Raw genomic sequence first — 21932 nt, 5'->3', positions numbered from 1 at the left:
AGGGGTTTGACTCGAAACGTTGACTCTATTTTCTCTCCACGGATGTTGCATGACCTGCTGAGTTTTTCCAGCATTTTCTGTTGTTATATAGGATATTAGCTCTGGTGATCTGGAATCTGTATGGGTAGAGCTGAGAAATAACAAGGGGCAGAAAACGTTAGTGGGAGTTGTATACAGACCCCCAAACAGTAACCCTGACGTTCGGAATGGCATTAAACGGGAAACTAGAGATGCATACAATAAGGGCACAACAGTTATCATGGGTACTTTAATCTACATATAGATTGGGTTAACCAAATTAGTAACAAAACTGTGGAGGAGGAATTGTTAGATTGTATAGGGGATGGTTTCCTTGACCAATATGCTGAGAAGCCAACTAGAGATCAGGCCATCTTAGACTGGGTGTTATGTAATGAGATAGGATTAGTTAGCAATATTGTTATGTGAGGCACGTTGGGGAAGAGCGATCATAATATGATAGAATTCTTCATGAAGAAGGAGAGTGATGTAGTTGATTCAGAGACTAGGGTCCTGAATTTAAATAAAGGAAACTACGATGGTATGAGGCGAGAGTTAGCTCGGTTGGATTGCGGATCGTTAAATAAAAGGCTGACGGTGGATAGGCAATGGGAAACATTTAAAGTTTGCATGGATGAACTATACAATTTGTTCCTCCCTGTTTGGCATTAAAAAAAACAAAAATAAATGCCTCAACAGTGGCTAAGAAGGGAAATTAGGGATAGCATATGTTCCAAGGAGAAGACACACAAGTTGGCCAGAAAAGCAGAAAACCTGAGGACTAGGAGTAGTTTAGGAATCAACAATAGAGCACAAAGGGCTAATTAAGAGGGGGGAATGGAACATGAGCGAAAGCTTTCAGGGAACAAAAAAACTGACTGTAAAACTTCTATAGATATGTGAAGAGAAAATGATTGGTGAAGTCAAGCGTAGATCCATTGCAGTCAGATTCAGATGAAATTATAATGGGAAACCAAGAACTGGTAGACCAATTAAATACATTCTTTGGTTCTATCTTCACAAAGTAGTACACAAATATCCTTCCAGATATGTCGGGGAACATAGGGTCTAAGGAGAGAGAGGAATTGTATGCAATCAGTATTTGAAGGGATATGGTGTTAGGGCAACTGACGACATTGAATGCCGATAAATCTGCAAATCCCCAGGGCCTGATGATCTACATCCCTGTGTACATAAGGAAGTGGCCCTAGAAATAATAGATGCATTGCTGGTCATCTTCCAAAATTATATAGACACTGGAATGGTTCCCATGGATTGGAGGATGGCTAATGTAAACTCATAATAGCAGAGCACTTGGAAAACAGTGAAAGAATCGGACAACGTCAACATGGATTTACAAAAAGTAAATCATGCTTGACTAATCCACTGGAATTTTTTGAGGATGTAGCTGATAGAATAGATAAGGGAGAACAAGTGGATATGGTGTATTTGGACTTCCAGAAGGCTTTCGATATGGTCCCACATAAGAGATTATCCTGCAAAGTTAAAGCACATGGGATTGGTGGTGTGGTACTGACTTGGACAGGGAACTGGTTGTCAGACAGGAAGCAAAGAGTTGCATAAACGGATCTTTTTTCCGAGTGGCAGGCAGTGAATAGTGGGGTACCGCAGAGATCAGTTCTAGGACCCCAGCTATTCACAATAATATTAATAATCTTGACGAGTGAACTAGATGTAATATCTCCAAGTTTGCAGAAGACACAAAGCTGCATGTGCGTGCCTGCTGTGTGGAGGAAGCAGAGAAACTCCACTATGATTTGGGCAGGTCGAGTGATTGGGAAGGTGCATGGCAGATGCAGTATACTGTGGGTAAACGCGAGGTTTTCCCCTTTGGTGGCAAAAACAGGAATATAGATTATTATCTGAACGGTAATAAATTGGGAAAAGGGGAAGTGCAACGAGAGCTGGATGTCTGGTTGCTGTCGTACGGGGCTTGTTGAGACAACACCTTGAGTATTGCTTGCAGTTTTGTTCACCTTATCTGAAGAAGGATGTTCTTGCCATGGAGAGACTCCAGCGAACATTCACCAGACTGATACCTGGGATGGCAGGAATGATGTATGAGGAGAGATTGGGTCGATTAGGCTTATGTTCGCTAGATTCTAGAAGAATGAGAGGGCATCTCATTGAAACTTATAAAGGAAGGATATTCCCGATGGCCGGGGACTCAACAACCAGGGGTAACAGTCTAAGGATAAGAGGTAAGCCATTTGGGACTGAGCTAAAGAGAAATTTCTTCACCCAGTGAGTGGTCAACCTGTGGAATTCACTACTACAGAAGGCAGTTGAGGCCAATTCATTAAATATATTCAACAAGGAGTTAGATATTTTTCTTAAGGCTAAAGGGATCAAGGGATAGGGAGAGAAAGTAGGGACAGGGTACTGAATTTGGATGATCAGCCATGATCTCATTAAATGGCGGAACAGGCGCGAGGGGCCGAATTGCCTACTCCTGCTGCTATCTTCTAAGTTTCAATGTATATTAGAGTGCTACAGTGAGGTGTGTCGGGTATGTCAGAGTGTTACAATGAGGGATATCAGAGTGTTATAATGAAGGGTGTGTTGCATATCAGTGTGTTACAGTTCGGGCTATAGTTTATATCAGAGCATGACAGTGAGGGCTGTGTGATATAAGAGTGTGTTACAATGATGGGTTTTTGGAATATAAACGTATTGCAGTGAGTCTTGTGGGATATATCAGATTGTTACTGTAAATGTTTGTGGATAAATCAGTGTGTTAGTATATCAGAGCTGTACAATGAGGGGTGTGCTATATCCGTGTGTTACAGTGAGTGGTGTGGGGTATATGTGAGCAATACAGCGAGGGTTGTGAGGTCGTCGTTGTACGTGTCTTCATACTGTTCCCTTTGGGGAAACATATGAAGTGGTGGAAGGATTTCTGGCCGCGATTAACGCTCCTTCCGTGACCGTAACCATCTTCACACCAGCCATTATGGTGGTTAGCCCTATGGTGGGATGGTTTTACGGGCTCCCACAACCCATATGAGGAGTGGGGGGCACCCACACCCACGGACGCAAGTATCCCGCTGGATGTCAACCCAGAATATCTAGCCGGAGCTCCGACTCCACTTGCCGTGACTGTCTGGAGCGGGGTTCGAAACTCTACGCCTTCTGGCCCAGCGGCGGGGATGCTACAGCTATGCCAAAGGCCAACTCCTGGTTGTGAGGTATATCAGCATGTTACAATGAGGCTTGTGTGGCATATCAGTTTTTTACAGTGAGGGGTGTAGATTATATCAGTGCGAAACAGCAAGGGGTGTGGGGTATAAGTCTGTGTTATAGTGAAAGGATTAGGAGTTGTCAGAGCACTACAGTGAGTTGTTTGGGGCATATTAGTTAGTTACAGGGAGGGGAGTGTGTTATATCAAAGTGTCACAGTGAGGGATGTGGGGTTTATCAGAGCATTACAGTGATCGGTGAGAGATGTATCAGAGCGCTACAATGAAGGGTGTGGTGTGTGTCAGAAAGTTACTGTGAGGGTGTGGGGTATATCAGTTTGTTACAGTGAATGGTGTAATGTATATCAGAGCGTTACAGTGAGGGGTGTGTCTAAAACAGAGTCTCACAATGAGCGGTGTGGACTATATCAGAGTGTTACAGTGAGTGGTGAGGGGTACATCAGAGTGAACAAGTGAGGGGCGTGGCGTACAACAGGGTGTTACAGTGTGGAGATACGGATATTTCAGAGCCTTGCAGTGATGAGTATGGGGGATATTAGAGTTTTACAATGAGGGGTGTTGGGTATATCAGAGTGTTACTATGGGTGGTGGAGTATATCAGAGTGCCACAGTGAGGAGTGTGGTTATGTCACAGCATTACAGTGAGGGGTGTGGATATACCATAGTGCTACAGTGGGGGTGGGGGATATATCCGTGTGTTGCTATGGGGGGATGGCGTATATTAGTGTGTTCCAATGAGGCGTGTGGTGTATATCAATGTTGCAATGTGGGGTGTGGAGTATGACACAGTTTTACAGTGAGGAGTGTGGGTATATCACAGCGTTTCAGAGAGGGGTGTGGGTATACCATAGGGCAACAGTGTGTGGTGTGGTGCATATCAGAGTGTTACTGTGAGGGGTGTGGGGTATATAAGTGTATTCCAGTGATGGGTGTTCGGTATATAAGCGAATTACACTGAGTGGTGTGGGGTATATCAGCGTGTTACGGTGAGGGATGTGGATATATCAGGGTGTTGCAGTGAGGTGTGTGCGGTATATCAGTGTGTTAAATTGAGTGGTGAGCAGCAAATCAGAGCTATAATGTGAGGGGTGTGGGGTATAAAAGAGTGTTACAGTGAAGGTTGTGGTTTATAGCAGATTGCTGCAGTGAGTGGTGTGGGTGATATCAGTGTGTTACATGAGGGGTGTCGGGTATATGGGGGCACTACAGTAAGGATGCGGGATGTAGCAGAATGCTACAATGAGGGGTGTGGCATATATCAGAGTGTTGCAGTGACGTGTGCAGTGTATATCAGAGCGTTACAATGAGTGGTGTTGGGTACATCAGAGTGTGAAAGTGAGGTGTGTGGGGCGTATGAGTGTGTTACAGTGAGGTGAGTAGGGTATATCAGAGCTTTACTGTGAGGGGTGTAGGGTGTATCAGCATGTTACATTGAGATGTTTAATGTTTACCAGAGCGTTGCAGTGAGTTGTTTGGAGTAAATCAGAGCATTACAGTGAGGGGTGTGGGGTACATCTGAGTGTTAGAGTGAGGGTGTGGGGTATATCAGTGTTACAGTGAGTGGTGTGGGGTATATCAGTGCATTACAATGAGGGGTGTGATGTATAGCAGTGTGCTACCATGAAGGATGTGTTATATTGGAGTGTTACAGTGAGGGGTGTGTGGTATATGACAGCGTTACAGTGAGGTGTTTGGCGTATATCAGAGCGTTGCAGCGAGGGGGATATCAGTTTTAAAGTGAGGGATGTGGGGTATATCAGTGATACAGTGTGGGGAGTGGGGTATATCTGAATGTTACAGTGAGATGTGTCGGGTATATCAGAGTGTTACAGTGAGGGGTTTGGTGTGATTCAGAGCGTTAGAGTGAGGGGTGTGGTGCTTAGCAGTGTGTTACCTTGAATGTAGATATTAACTCAAAGGCTTTCAGTGAGTGGTGTGGGGTTTATCAGTGTTTCACTGAGATGTGTGGGGTAGATTTGATAGTTACTGTGAGAGTTGTGGGATATATCAGTGTTAAACTGAGGGGTTGTTGTGTATATCACTGTTACAGCAAGGGGTGTGGGTTATTTGAGAGTTTTACAGTGTGGGTTTTGGTTTATAGCAATATTTTACAGTGAGGGGTGTGGATTATATCAGTGTTACATTGAGGGGCATGGAGTACATCAGATTATTACAGTGAGGTGTGTGGTGTATATCAGTGTTACAGTGGGGGTGTGGAACCGGGTGTTACAATGAGGGATTTGGTGTATATCAGAGAGTTACATTGAGGGTTGTGGAAATAGCAGAGTGTTGCATTGAGTGGTGTGGGGTATATCCGAGCGTTCCAATGAGTGTTGTGTATTGTATCAGAGGGCTACATTGAGGCGTGTGCTGTATATCAGTGTTACAGTGAGTGGTGTGGGGCATATCACTGTTTTACAGTGAGGGGTTTATGGTATAACTCAGCGTTACAATGATGGGTGTGGGTTATATCAGTGTATTACAGTCAGGGGTTTAGTGTATATCGGAGCATTACAGTGAGTTCTTTGGGGTATATCATAGTGTTAGAGTGTGAGGTATATCTGAGTGTTTTAGAGGGGGTGTGGGGTATATCTGAGCGTTAAAATGAAGGGTGTGGTGTGTATCGCAGCTTTACAATGAGGGGTGTGGTGTATATCAGTGTGTAAACATGAAGGGAGTTGTTATATCGAAGTGTTACAGTGAGGCGTGTTGGGCATATGAGAGCGTTACAGTGAGTGGTATGGGGCTTATCAGTGTTACAGTGATTGTTGTGCGGTATATCAGAGCGTTAAAGTGAGGGTTGTGTGATATATCAGAGCGTTACATAGAGGGGAGTGATGTATATCAGAGCGTTGCAGTGAGGGGTATTTCAGTGTTAAAGTGAGGCATCTGGGGTATATAAGTTTAAAGTGAGCGGTGTTGGGTATATCAGAGTGTTACAGTGAGGCATGTGGGTTACATCAGTGTTCCAGCGCGGGCTGTGTGATATATCAAAGTGTTGCAGTGAGGGGTGTGGTGTATGTCAGGGTGTTACAGTGAGGGATGTGGGGTATATCAGTTTGCTACAGTGAGGTCCGGGGGTATATCAGTTTTACAGTGAGGGGTGTGGGGTATATCAAAGTGTTACAGTGAGGGGTGTGGTCTATATCAGGGTGTTACAGTGAGGGATGTGAGGTATATCAGTTTCCAATGAGTGGTGTGGGGTATTTTCGTGCTACACTGAGGTGTATGTGGTAAGTCAGTGTGTTACAGTGAGCGGTGTGGGATATATCAGTGTTACATTGAGGGGTGTAGGGTATATCACACTGTTACATTGGGGCGTGGGATTTATCAGTGTGTTACAGAGAATAGTTTTAGGTATATTAGTATGTTACAGTAAACGTTGTAGGCTATATCAGAGCGCTACAGTGAGGGGTATGCAGTATATCGGAACGTTACAGTGAGGGGTGTGGGGTATGTTAGAGCGTTTTAGTGAGGGGGTGCGGTATATCAGAGCATTACAGTGAGGGGTGTGTTGTATTTCAGAATGTTACAGTGTGTGGTGTAGGGAGTATCGAAGCCTTGCATTGAGGATCTGGGGTATATCAGATTGTTTCAGTGATTGGTACGGGGAATAAAATAGTTTTACAATGAGGGGTGTGGGTCATATCAGAGCTTTGCATTGAGGGAGGTGGGCATATCAGAGCGTTACACTGACGGTTGTGCTGTGTATCAGAGCATAACAGAGAGGGTTGTGGAGTATACCAGTGTTACAGTGAGGTCTGTGTGATATACCACTGTGTCACGGTGAGGGGAGTTTATTTATCAGTGTGTTACAGTGAGGGGTGTGGGGTATATTCGTTTTTCCGTGAGGGGTGTTGGGCATATCAGTGTTACAGTGAGGAATGTGGAGTGTATCTGTGTGCTATAGTGATAGGGGTGGGATATATTAGAGTGATACAGTGAGGGGTGTGGCATAAACCAGAGTCTCTACTTGAGGGATGTGGCATATATTCGTGTTATATCCAGAGGTGTTGTTTATATCAGTGTTACAATGAGGAGTGTGGGGTATATCAGAGTGTTACAGTGAGGGGTGTTGTTTATATCAGTGAGTTACAGTGAGGTGTATATCAGTGTTAATGTGAGCGTTGTGGGGTTTATCCGTGTTACAGTGAGGGGTGTGTGGTATATCAGAGTGTTACATTGCGTGGTGTGGGGTGTATCAGTGTTAAAATGAGTGGTGGGAGCTATAGCAGTAGTACAGTGAGCGCTGTGGGCTATATCAGAGTATTACTATGAGGGGTGTGTTGTATATCAGTGTTACAGTGAGGGTGTGGGGTATAACAAAGTGTTACAGTGAGGGCTGCTGTGTATACCAGATTGTTACAGTGAGGGGTGTTGGGTATATCTGTGTCTTACAGTGAGGGGTGTGGGGTGTATCAGTGTGTTACAGTGAGGGTGTGGGTATATTGGAGTGTTGCAGTGAGGGTTGTGGGCTATACCAGCGCGTTACATTGAGGGGTGTGTAGTATTTCAGAGCTTTATAGTGAGGGGTGTGATGTGTATCAGAGCCTTACAGTGAGGGGTGTGGAGTATATTAGTTTTAGATTGAGGTGTGTGAGGTATATCAGTGTTACAGTGAGGGGTGTGGGGTATAGCATTGTGTTACATTGTGGGGTGTAGGTTACATCAGAGTGTTACTGTGAGGGGTGTGTAGTATGTCAGTGATACAGAGATATGTTTGTGGTTAATTTGAGTATTACAGTGAGGGCTATACCAGTGTTGCAGTGAGGTGTGAGCTATATCCATGATACAGTGAGTGGTGTGTGCTATATTAGAGTGTTACAGCGAGGGCTATGTCAGTGTTACATTGAGGGGTGTGGGGTATATCAGTATTACAGTTAGGTTTGTGAGGTATGTCAGAGTGCTACAGGCGGGATGTGGGATGTATCAGAGTTACATTGAGGGATGTGGTGTAGATCAGTGCTACAGTGAGGGGTGTGTGCTATATCAGTGATACAGTGAATAGTGTGTGGTATGTCAGAGCATTAGAGTGAGGGCTATATCAGTGTTACATTAAGGGCTGTGGGGTATATCAGTCTTACAGTGAGGGCTGTGATGTATATCAGATTAAAACTGTAATGGGTGTACAGTGTTACAGTGAGGTGTGTGGGGTATTTCAGTTTTACAATGAGGGGTTTGGGGTATAACAGTGTTAGAGTGAGGGGTGTGGGGTAAATCAATGCTACAGTGAGGGGTGTGGGTTGTATCAAAATGTTGCAGTGAGGATGGTGGGGTTTATCAGCGAGTTACAGTGACGGGTGTGGTGTATATCAGATTCTTACAGTGAGGGGTGTGGGTTGTATAAGTGTGTCACAGTGAAGTGTGTGTGGGACATCAGTGTTACGGTGAGGGGTGTGGGATATATTAGTGTTACAGTGAGATATGTGGCCTATATAAGTGTTACACTGAGGGGTGTGAGTTTTATCAGTGTGTTACATTGAGCGGTGTGGGTTATATCAGTGTTACAGTGAGGTGTGTGGGATATATCAGTTTTACAATGAGGGGTTTGTGATATAATCAGTGTTAGCGTGAGGGATGTGGTGTAAATCAGTGTTACAGTGAGGGCTTTGGGCTATATCATATTGTTAATGTCTGAGGTGTTGGGTATATCAGTTTGTTACAGTGAGGTGTATATCAGTATTACAAAGAAGGGTGTGATGCATATCTGCGTTAAAGTGAGGGCTGTGGGCTATATCAGATTGTTACAGTGAGCGATGCGTGTATAAAAGCGTTACAGTGAGTGGTGTGGGGTATAGCAGAATGTTACTGTGAGGTGTGTGGTGTATACCAGACTGTTACATTAAATTGAACAAACCACTAACTACACATACTTGGGCTTAAAAATCAGTTCTACGGGAAACTTCAAACTGGCTGTGAATGAACTGAAAGAGAAAGCAAGAAGGGCTTTCCATGCCATCAAAAAATCAATCCAAATAGAAATCCCAATTAACATTTGGCTCAAAATTTTCAAATCAGTAATTGAACCAATTGCACTCTATGGCAGTGAGGTATGGGGACCGCTAACAGAACAAGAATTTGAAAAATGGGACAAACACCCAATTGAGATCCTACATGCAGAATTCTGTAAAAGTATCCTCCGGACTCAAAGGAAAACAGTAAACAATGCATGCAGGGCGGAACTAGGCCAATATCCATTAATAATCACTATCCAAAAAAGAGCCACCAAATTTTGGAATCACCTACAAATGAGCAACCCCCAATGCTATCACTACGACGCCCTGAAATGCCAAGAGCTGACCATAAAGAAGAATACCCTCAGTCAACTAGTCCTGGGACTCAGTGAAGTAACTACTAACAATATTAACAATAACCAGCCCCAGGACAGTGACAGGGTAACACAAAGAATTCGACCCAACACAATCGTCGCTAAGCAAAAGGAAAAATATCTCACATATTGGGCAGAAACAACAATAACCCAAAGCAAACTCGATTGCTACTTGGCCCTAAACAGACAATACAACATAGCTGATTACCTGACCATGGTAAAGGATAACAAACTGAGAAGGACCTTGACAAGGTACAGACTTAGCGAACATAGCCTAGCGATCGAAAAAGGCAGACACAGGCAGACCAGGCTGCCAAGAGAAGACAGGATATGCTCTCACTGCAGTCAGGGAGTAGTGGAGACAGAGATGCACTTCCTCACAGCCTGTGGAAAATATCGGGGCATCAGGGAGAATTTCTACCAAAAATTCTCACAAATATGCCCTGAATTCAGAAATCTGAATGACAACCAAAAACTCCCATTCCTACTGGGGGAGGAGAGAAGCTGTGTAACACTGGCGGCACACTATGTTACAGCTTGCCATGAACAGAGGGACAACCAGTAAACTAAGAAAAGAGTATATATAAACAATGCGAATGCATATTTATACACTCAGGGATATACCTGTTTATACACTGTATGAATAGAACTGCGTTTATGTGTTCAACCATAAATGTATTTTGATGCTTTGGCAACATAAGATGTACCTTATCATGCCAATAAAGCGATTTGAATTTGAATTTGAAATTTGATACAGTGGCTATACCAGAGTCTCTTAGTGAGCGGTGTCGGTTATATCAATGTTAAAGTAAGGAGTGTGCGGTATATCAGTGTGTTACAGTGAGGGGTGTGGGGTATATCTGAATGTTACAGGGAGGGGTGTGGGGTATATCAGAGAGTGACAGTGAGAGGTGTGGTGTATATAAGTGTGTTACAGTGAGCGAAGTGTGGTATTTTAGTCTGTATCAGTGAATGGTGTGGGAAATATCAGTGTGTTACTGTGAGGGTTGTGGGTTAGAGTCATAGAGTCATAGAGTTATGCAGCACGGATAGAGGCCCTTCGGCCCATCGTGTCCGCGCCGGCCATCAAGCCCTGTCTAATCTAATCCCATATTCCAGCATTTGGTCCGTAGCCTTGTATGCTATGGCATTTCAAGTGCTCATCCAAATGCTTCTTAAATGTTGTGAGGGTTCCTGCCTCCACAACCCTTTCAGGCAGTGAGTTCCAGACTCCAACCACCCTCTGGGTGAAAAAGTTCTTTCTCAAATCCCCTCTAAACCTCCCGCCCTTTACCTTGAATCTATGCCCCCTAGTTATTGACCCCTCTACTAAGGGAAAAAGCTCCTCAGCATCCATCCTATCTATGCCCCTCATAATTTTGTACACCTCAATCATGTCCCCCCTCAGCCTCCTCTGCTCCAAGGAAAACAAACCCAATCTGTCAGTCTCTCTTCATAGCTGAAGCGCTCCAGCCCTGGTAACATCCTGGTGAACCTCCTCTGCACCCTCTCTAACGCGATCACTTCCTTCCTGTAGTGTGGCGACCAGAACTGCACACAGTATTCCAGCTGTGGCCTAACCAGTGGTTTATACAGCTCCATCATAACCTCCTTGCTCTTATATTCAATGCCTCGGCTAATGAAGGCAAGTATCGCATATGACTTTTCTACCATCTTATCCACCTGTTCAGCCGCCTTCAGGGATCTGTGTACTTGCACACCCAGATCCCTCTGACCCTCCGTCTTGCCTAGGGTCTTTCCATTCATTGTGTATTCCCTTGCCTTGTTAGTCCCCCCAACGTGCATCACCTCGCACTTTTCCGGGTTGAATTCCATTTGCCACTGTTCCGCCCTTCTGACCAACCCATCTATATCGTCCTGCAGACTGAGGCTACCCTCCTCGCTATTTACCACCCTACCAATGTTTGTATCATCCACGAACTTACTGATCATACCTTTTACATTCATATCCAAGTCATTAATGTAGACCACAAACAGCAAGGGACCCAGCACCGATCCCTGTGGTGCCCACTGGCCACAGGCTTCCAGTCACAAAAGCAACCTTCGACCATCACCCTCTGCCTTCTGCCACTTAGCCAGTTTTGTATCCAATGTGCCAAGGCACCCTGGATTCCATGGGCTCTTACCTTCTTGACCAGTCTCCTGTGCGGGGCTTTATCGAAGGCCTTACTGAGATCCATGTATACCACATCCACTGCGTTACCCTCATCTACACACCTAGTCACCCCCTCAAAAAATTCAATCAAATTAGTCAGACATGATCTTCCCTTGACAAAGCCATGTTGACTATCCCTGATTAATCCTTGCCTCTCCAAGTGGAGACAAATTTTGTCCCTCAGAATTTTTTCCAATAATTTTCCTACCACTGATGATAGGCTCACTGGCCTGTAGTTCCCCGGTTTTTCCCTACTACCCTTCTTGAATAATGGTACTACATTAGCGGTTCTCCAGTCCTCTGGCACATCCCCTGTGGCCAGGGAGGTCCTGAATATATGTGTTAGAGCCCCCGCAATCTCTTCCTTTGCCTCACACTGCAGCCTGGGATACATTTCATCCGGGCCTGGGAATTTATCCATTTTAAGGCCAGCTAAAACCGCCAATACCTCCTCCCTCTCGATGTTAATATGTTCGAGCATATCACAGTCCCCCCGCCCTATTTCTATGTCTACATCGTCCTTCTCCATAGTGAAAACAGATGCGAAAAATTCATTTAGAACCCCTCCTACATCTTCCGGCTCCACACACAGATTGCCACTTTTGTCCCTAATGGGCCCTATTTTTTCCCTAGTTATCCTCTTACCCTTAATATACTTAAAAAACATCTTAGGATTTTCCGTTATTTTGCTCGCCAGTGTTATTTCATGGCCCCTCCTGGATCTCCTAATTTCTTTTTTAAGTATCCCCCTGCACTTTTCGTACTCCTCTAGGGCTTCCTCCGTCTTTAGCCTTTTGTGTCTGCCAAAAGCCCTCCTTTTTTTCCTAATCCATTCTCGTATATCCCCTGACATCCAAGGTTCCCTGTGGTTTTTGGAACCACCCTTGACCTTTGCGGGAACATGATGCCATTGTATGATCTCAATCTCCCTTCTGAAAGCCTCCCATTGCTCCGATGCGGATTTTCCTACAAGTAGCTGATCACAATCCATTTTGGCCAGATCCTGCCTTATCCTATTTAAATCGGCCTTCCCCCAATTTAGAACCTTTATTTCCGGCCCATCCCTGTCCATTTCCATGACCACCTCAAATCTTACCATACTATGGTCACTATCACCAAAGTGCTCACCTACTAGCACTTTTTCCACTTGGCCGGCCACATTCCCTAGAATTAGGTCCAGTACCGCCCCCTCTCTTGTAGGACTTTCTACATGCTGGCTCAAAAAGCTCTCCTGGATGCACTTTAAGAATTCTACACCCTCTGAGCCTTTCACACTCTGACTATCCCAGTTAATATTGGGGAAGTTGAAATCCCCCATTATTATTACCATATTATTTGCACATTTCTCTGAGATTTGCCGACATATCTGTTCCTCTATCTCCCCCTGACTGTTTGGAGGCCTATAGTACACTCCCAGCAAAGTGCTTGCCCCCTTTTTGTTTTTAAGCTCCACCCATATGGCCTCATTAGAGGAACCTGATAATATATCATCCCTCCTTACTGCAGTAATTGACTCCTTAATTAATATTGCGACACCCCCTCCTCTTATACCTCCCCCTCTGTCTCGCCTGAAGATTTTGTACCCCGGAATATTGAGCTGCCAGTCTTGCCCCTCCCTCAACCATGTCTCCGTGATAGCAACAATATCATACTCCCATGTGTTTATCAACACCTTCAGTTCATCCACCTTATTTGCAAGACTCCTTGCATTAAAATAAATGCCATCCAGCCTTGCCCTTATATATTTGCCCTGTCTACCAAGCTGACTTGTTTTTTTCTCTATAATTGGCAGCACATCACCCCCTATTTCAGCTCCCCTCTGTATCCCATCCCCCTGCCAAGTTAGTTTAACACCCCCCAACAGTGCTAGCAAACCTCCCTGCAAGGATATTTGTCCCGCTCTGGTTCAGTTGCAACCCGTTCGACTTGTACAAGTCCCACCTTTCCCAGAAGCAGGCCCAGTGATCCAGGAAAGTAAAACCCTCCCCCCTACACCAACTCTTTAGCCAGGCATTCATCTGCTCTATCCTCCCATTCCTATACTCACTAGCACGTGGCACTGGGAGTAATCCAGAGATTACAACCTTCGAGGTCCTGCTCTTTAATCTGTTACCTAGCTCCCTAAACTCTTGATGCAGGACCTCATCCCCCTTCCTTCCTATGTCGTTGGTCCCAATCTGGACCACGACCTCTGCCTGCTCACCCTCCCCCTTAAGAATGCCCTGTAGCCGCTCAGTGACATCCCTGACCCTGGCCCCAGGGAGGCAACAAACCATCCTGGAGTCATGTTTGCGGCCACAGAAACGCCTATCTGTTCCCCTTACGATAGAATCCCCTACCACTATTGCTCTCCCACTCTTTTTCCTCCCTTCCTGAGCAGCAGAAGCGTCCCTGGTGCCAGGAAGCTGGCTGCTGCTGCCTTCCCCTGGTGAGTCATCCCCCTCAACAGTATCCAACTTGGTATACCTGTTTGAAAGGGGGATGTCCGCAGGGGTTCCCTGCACTTCCTGCCTGCCTCTGTTGCTCCACCTGATGGTCACCCCCTGTGCAGCCCTACCCTGAGGCGTGAACAACTCGCTAAACGTGCTATCCACGACCCTCTCAGCATCGCGCATGCTCCAAAATTCATCCACCCGCAGCTCGAGCGCCGCAATGCGGTCTGCAAGTAGCTGCAGCTGAATGCATTTCCCGCACACATGGTCGTCAGGGACACTGGCAGCGTCCCTGACTTCCCACATGGAGCAAGAGGAGCAGAACACAGGTCTGAACTCTCCTGCCATGACTTACTCCTTTAATTAATTAAAACATTTATTCAATACCCCAGTTACTGGTATACTCTGGGGCGCTTTATTTACCAACTGTCCCCACTACACCAGAGACCCTAGAAATTTAACACCACAGAAGTCAAGCTTGTATTGAAAAGAGAGAAATACTCACCAACCAATCACTTACCTGCTCCGTGGTGACGTCACACTCTGATTACTTTTTACCTCTCTCCCCGCTGCTGAGTTGGTAAGCCTCGCTGCTCTCCGGTTTTTATACCGGGCTCCTCACCTCCCAGGCCCCGTGCTCCGACTGCTCTCGGGCCTCGCTGCTCTCTGGTTTTTATACTGGGCTCCTCACCTCCCAGGCTCCGTGCTCCGACTGCTCTCGGGCCTCGCTGCTCTCCGGTTTCTATAGCGGGCTCCTCACCTCCCAGGCTCCGTGCTCCGACTATACCAGTGTCTTGAAGTGTTCGGTGTCGGTTATATCAATGTTAAAATAAGGAGTGTGCGGTATATCAGAGTGTTACACTGAGGGGTGTGGGGTAAATTAGAGTGTTATAATGAGGGTTGTGGGATATATCAGAGTGTAACAGTGAGGAATGTCGTTTTTATCGGACTTACCGTGTGGGATGTGGGTATATCAGAGTGTCACAGTGAGGGGTATGGGATCTAACAGAGTGTCACAGTGAGGGGTTTGGGATATATCAGCGCATTATGGTGAGGCGTGTGGTGTGCATCAGTGCGTTACAGTGAGGGGTGTGTGGTATATCAGAGTGTAACAGTGAGGTTTGTGTGGTATAGCAGAGTGATACAGTGAGGAATATTTGTGCATCAGAGAGTTACAGTGAGAGATGTGGAAAACATCAGAGTTAGAGTGACGGGTGTGGGGTATATCAATGTGTCACCATGAGCATAGTCAGTATATTAGTGTGCTAGAGCGAGAGGTGTGGGATGTATTAGCGATACAGTGAGGGGTGTTGGTTATACCAGAGTCTCTAAGTGAAACAAAGAAACATAGAACATAGGAGCAGGAGTAGGCCATTCGGCCATTTGAGCCTGCTCCGCCATTCAATGAGATCATGGCTGATCATCCAAATTCAGTACCCTGTCCCTGCCTTCTCCCCATATCCCTTGATCCCTTTAGCCTTAAGAAATATATCCAATTCTTTCTTGAATATATTTAATGTACTGGCCTCCACCGCCCTCTGTGGCCAAGAATTCCACAAGTTCACCACTCTCTGGGTGAAGAAAGTCCTCCTCATTTCAGTCCTAAATGGCTTACTCCTTATCCTTAGACTATGACCCCTGGTTCTGGACTCCCCAGCCATCAGAAACATCCTTCCCGAATCTAGTCTGTCCAGGCCTGACATAATTTTACATGTTTCGATGAGACCCCCTCACAATCTTCTAAGCACCAGTTAGTATAAGCCCAATCGACACAATCTCTCCTCATACGTCATTCTTGCCATCCCAGGTATCAGCCTGGTGAATCTTCGCTGCACTCCTTCCATGGTAAGATCGTCCTTCCTCAGGTAAGGCGACCAAAACTGCACACAATACTCAAGGTGCGGTTTCAACAAGGCCCTGTCCAACTGTAGCAAGACATCCTTGTTCCTGTACTCAAACCCTGTAGCTACGAAGGCCAACATACAATTTGCCTTCTTAACAGCCTGCTGCACCTGCATGCTTACCTTCAGCGACTGGTGCACAAGAACATGCAGGTCTCTTTGCACTTCCCCTTCTCCCAATCTATTGCCATTCAAATAATAATCTGCCTTCCTGTTTTTGCCACCAAAGTGGATAACCTCACATTTATCCACATTATAGTACATTTGCCATGTTTCTGCCCAGCCACCAGACCTGTCCAAATCGTACTGGAGTTACACGACATACTCCTCACAGCATACCCTCTCACCCAGCTTTGTGTCTTCTGAAAATTTGGAGATATTACATCCAATTCCCTCGTCCAGATCACTAATATATATTGTGAACAGCTGGGGTCCTAGGACCGATCCTTGTGGTATCCCACTAGTCACTGCCTGCCAGTCGGAAAATGACCCATTTATTCCAACTCTTTGCTTTATGTCCGCCAACTAGTTCTCTATCCAAGTAAATACATAGCCCCCAATCCCATGTGCCTTAATTTTGCAGGCTAATCTCTTATGTGGGACCTTATCGAAAGCCTTCTGAAAGTCCAAATACACCACATCCACTTGTTCTCCCTTCGCTATTTTACTAGTTACATCCTCAAAAAATTCGAGTAGATTAGTCAAACATGATTTACCTTTTGTAAATCCATGATGACTTTGTTCGATTCTGTCACCTCTTTCCAAGTGCTCTGCTATTAGATCAGTTATAATGGAATCTAACATTTTCCCCACTACCGATGTCAGGCTTACTGGTCTATAATTCCCCGCTTTTTCTCCACCGTCTTTTTTGAAAAGTGGGGTAACATTAGCTACCCTCCAATCCATGGGTACTGTTCCAGAGTCTATCGAGCTCTGGAAGATGTCCAGCAATGCATCTACTATATCTAGGGCCACTTCCTTAATTACCCTGGAATGTAGAATATCAGGCCCTGGGGATTTATCGGCCTTCTGTCCCATCAAATTTCCTAACAACCTATCCCTACGAATACTGATTTCTTTCAGTTCCACCCTTTCATCAGACCCTATTTTCCCCGGCATCTCTGGGAGGTTATTTGCATCCTGCTTTGTAAAGACAGAACCGAAATAGATATTTAGTTGGTCAACCATTTCTTTGTTCCCCATTATTAATTCCCCGGATTCTGACTGCAAGGGACCTAAGCTTGAGTTCACCAATATTTTTCTCTTCACATATCTATAAAAGCTTTTACAGTCAGTTGTTATTATCCCTGCAAGCTTACGCTCATATTCCATTTTCCCTTTCTTAATTAATCCCTTTGTCCTCGTTTGTTGAAACCTAAACTGCTCCCAATCTTCAGGATTATTGCTTTTTCTGGCCAATTTATATGTCCTCTCTTTGGATCTTATGCGATCCCTAATTTCCCTTGTTAGCCACGGTTGAGTTACCTGTTTTGTTTTATTTTTATGCCAAACTGGGATGAACAAATTCTGTAGCACATCCATTCGGTCTTTGAATGTTTGCCAATGCCTATCCACCGTCACGCCTTTGAGTGCCATTCCCCAATCAATACTGCCCAACTCGCTCCTTAGACCATCGTAGTTTCCTTTATTTAAATTGAGGACCCTAGTCTCTGATTCAACTACTTCATTCTCCATCTTAATGAAGAATTCGATCATATTATGATCGCTCCGACACAAGGGGCCTCGTACAAGAAGATTGCTAATTAATCCTTTCTCGTTACATTATACCCAGTCTAAGATGGCCTGATTTCTGGTTGGTTCCTCGACATATTGGTCCAGGAAACCATCCCGTTAACACTCCAGGAATTCCTTCTCCACAGTATTGTTACTAATTTGGTTAGCCCAATCTATATGTAGATTAAAGTCACCCATGATGTCCGCTGTGCCTTATTACACGCTTCTTTATTTTCCCTTTTAATGCCTTCCCCAACCTTCGCCTTACTGTTTGGATGTCTTTTCACCACTCCCACTGACGTTTTTTCCCCTTAATATTCCACAATTCTACCCATACAGATTCCACATCATCAGAGCTAATATCCTTCTTTACAATTGTGTTAATCCCTTCTTTAACCAGTAATGATTCCCCCCCTCCCGTTCCTTTCTGCCTATCTTTCCTGAATATCGAATACCCCTGAATGTTGAGTACCCAGTCTTGGCCATCCTTGAGCCACGTTTCCGTTATCCCAACCAAATCGTAATCGTTTACCTCTACTTGCGCAGCCAATTCATCCACCTTATTACAAATGCTCCTTGCATTAAGACACAACGCCTTCAGGTGTCGGTAATAACAATGTTACAGTAAGGAGTTTGGAGTATATCAGAGTGATACAGTGAGGGGTGTGGGCACATCAGAGTGTTATAGTGCGGGGTGTGAGGTATATTAGTGTTAAACTAAGGTGAGTGTGGTATATTCTAGTGTTACAGAGAGGGGTGTCGTTTTTATCAGTGTTAAAGTGAGGGGTGTGGGTTATATCAGAGTGTTACAGTGAGAAATGTGGTGTGTATCAGAGAGTTACAGTGAGCGGTGTGCCCTATATCAGAGTTACAGTGAGAGGTGTGGGGTATATCAGTGTGTCACAGTGAGAGAAGTGGTGTATTTCAGTGTGTTACAGTGAGGGGTATGGGTTATATCAGAATTACAGAAACCCCACAGTGCAGATAGAGGCCATTTCGGCCCATCGAGCCTGCACCGACACATATCCCACCCGATCCCCGTAACCCCTACACCAACACATGTCCCACCCTATCCCCGTAACCCCACGTATTTAATCCCCCTAACACTAAGGGTCAATTTATCATAGCCAATCAACCTAAAGCGCACATCTTTGGACTGTGGGAGGAAACCGGAGCGCCTGGAGGAAACCCACGCAAACACGGGGAAAATGTGCAAACTCCACACAGACAGTCACCCAAGGCCGGATTCGAACCCGGGTCCCTGGCGCTGTGAGGGAGCAGTGCTAACCACTATGCCACCGTGCTGCCATAGTGGATGGATGTGGGGCATATCAGAGTGTGACACTGAGGGTTGTGGGCTATATCAGCGCATTACAGTGAGGCGTGTGGGGTGCATCAGTGCATTGCAGTATGGGGTGTGTGGTATATCACAGTGTTACAGTGAGGGGTGTGGGTATATCAGATTGTTACACTGAGTGGTGTGAAGTGTATGATTTTTAGCGTGAGAGGTGTTGGGTATATCAGAGTGTTACAGTGAGGTGTGAGGAGCATATTAGTGATAGAATGAGATGCGTGGGTTATATCAGTGTTACAGTTAGGTGTGAGGAGCATATGAGTGTCAGAATGAGATGCATGGGATATAGCAGTGTTAAAGTGATGTGCATGGGGTATATTAGTGTGTCACAGTGAGCGTAGAGGTTATATCAGTATTTTACAGTGAGGGTGTTGGGTACTTCACTGTTACAATGAGGGATATGGGGTATATCAGTGTTACAGTGAGAGGTGTCAGTTATATCAGAGTGTTGCAGTGAGAGGTGTGGGGTATATCAGAGTTTTACAGTGAGAAATGGGGTGTGTATCAGTGAGTTACAGTGAGGGGTGTGGACGACATCAGAGTTACAGTGAGGGGTGTGGGTTATATCAGTGTGTCAAAGTTAGCGAAGTGGGGTATATCAGTGTGTTACAGTGAGAGGTGTGGGGTGTATCGTTGTTACAGTGAGGGCTATGAGGCATATCTGTGTTACCGTGAGCGGTGTGGAGTATACCATTGTGTTAGAGAGAGAGGTGTGAGATATATCACAGTGATATCGTGAGGGGTGTGGGTTATACCAGAGCCTCTAAGTGAGCGGTGTCCGTTATATAAAGGAGTGTGGGGAATATCAGTGTTAAAGTGAGAGGTGTGGGATAAAGCAGAGTGTTACAGTGAGAGGTGTGGGGCAGATAAGTGTTAAAGTGAGAGGTGTTGGGTTTATCACCGGGTTACAGAGAAGGGTGTGGGTATATCAGAGCGTTACCATGAGGCGTGTGTTCTGTATCAGTGCGTTACAGTGAGGGGTGTGGCGTAAATCAACGAGTTACCTTGAGGCGTGTGTTGTGTATCAGAGCGTTACAGTTGAGGGTGTGGGGTATATCAGAGTTTTACAGTTGAGGGTGTGGGGTATATCAGAGTGTTACAGTGAGAGGTGTGGGGTATGTCAGAGCGTTACAGTGAGGGGAGTGGGGTATATTAGAGTGTTACAGTTAGGTGTGAGGAGCATATGAGTATCTCAGAATCTTACAGTGAGCGGTGTCGAGTATATTGCTGTTACAGTAAACATAGAAACATAGAGGATAGGACCAGGAGTTGGCCATTCGGCTCCTCGAGTCTGCTCCGCCATTCAATGAGATCATGGTTGAGCTTCCAAATTCAGTACCCAGTCCCTGTCATCTCCCCATATCCATTGATCCTTTTAGCCTTAAGAAATATACCTACTCATTCTTGAATATATTTAATGAATTGGCCTAAATTGCCATCTGTGTTAGAGAATTCCATAGGATCACCACTCTCTCGGTGAAAATATTCCTCCTCATCTCTGTCCTAAATGGCATTCCCCCTATCTTTAGACTGTGACCCCTGGATCTGGACTCACCCATCAGCGGGAACATCCTTCCTGCATCTAGTCTGTCTAGTCCTGCTAGAATTTTATAAAAGAGATCCATCCTCATTCTTTTAAACACCAGAGAGTATAAGCCCAATCATCCCAATCTCTCCTCATACGTCATTCCTGCCATCCCATGTATCAGTCTGGTGAATCTTCGCTGCTCTCCCTCCATGGCAAGAACATCCTTCCTCAGATAAGCCAGCTAAAACTGCACGCAATACTCAAGGTGTGTTCGCAACAAGGCCCTGCACAACTGCAACAAGACATCCTTGTTGCTGAACTGGAATCCTCTCGCTACGAAGGCCAACATACCATTTGCCTTCTGAACCGCCTGCTGCACCTGCATGCTTACCTTCAGCGACTGGTGCACAAGGACACCCAGGTCTCGTTGAACTTCCCTTTCTCCCAACATATTGCCATACAGATAATAAACTGTCATCCTGTTTTTGCCACCAAAGTGGATAACCTCGCATTTATCCACATTGGGCTGATGCATGGCACATGCAATATAATCACCCAACCTGTTCAAATCATACTGGAGATTCTAGGCATCCTCCTCACAGCACACACGCCCAACCAGCTTTGTGTCATCTGCAAACTTGGAGATATTACATCTAGTTCCCTCCTCTAGATCATTAATATAAATTGTGAATAGCTCGGGTCCTAGCACCGAACCCTGCGGATCCCCACTTGTCACTGCATGCCACTCAGAAAAAGACCCGTTTATTCCAACTCTTGCTTCCTATCTGCCAACCAGTTCTCTCTCCAAGTCAGTACCTTGCCCCCAATCCCAGGTGCTTTAACTGTACACGCTAATCCCTTATACGGGACCTTATCGAAAGCCTTTTAAAGTCCAAATACACCACATCCACTGGTTCTCCCTTACCTATTCTACCAGTTACATCCTCAAAAAATTCCAGTAGAGTAGTTAAGCACGATTAAGCTTTTGTAAATCCATTTTGACTTTGTCCGATCCTGTCTCTGTTTTCCAAGTGCTCTGCTATTAACTCTTTTATTGTGGACTCTAGCATTTTCCCAACTACCGATGCCAGCCCCCCAGTCTATAATTCCCCATTTTCTCTATACCATATTTTTTGAATAGTGGGGTAACATTAGCTATTCCAGAGACTTTAGAATTTTGGAAGATGACAAGCAATACATCTACTAGTTGTAGGGCCACTTCCTTATGTACCATGGATGT

Source organism: Somniosus microcephalus, unplaced genomic scaffold (assembly GCF_052327205.1).
Source record: "Somniosus microcephalus isolate GS21.2 unplaced genomic scaffold, FLI_Smic_1.0 unresolved_chr5, whole genome shotgun sequence".
Taxonomy (NCBI): domain Eukaryota; kingdom Metazoa; phylum Chordata; class Chondrichthyes; order Squaliformes; family Somniosidae; genus Somniosus; species Somniosus microcephalus.
Note: the sequence above shows the minus strand (reverse complement) of the source record.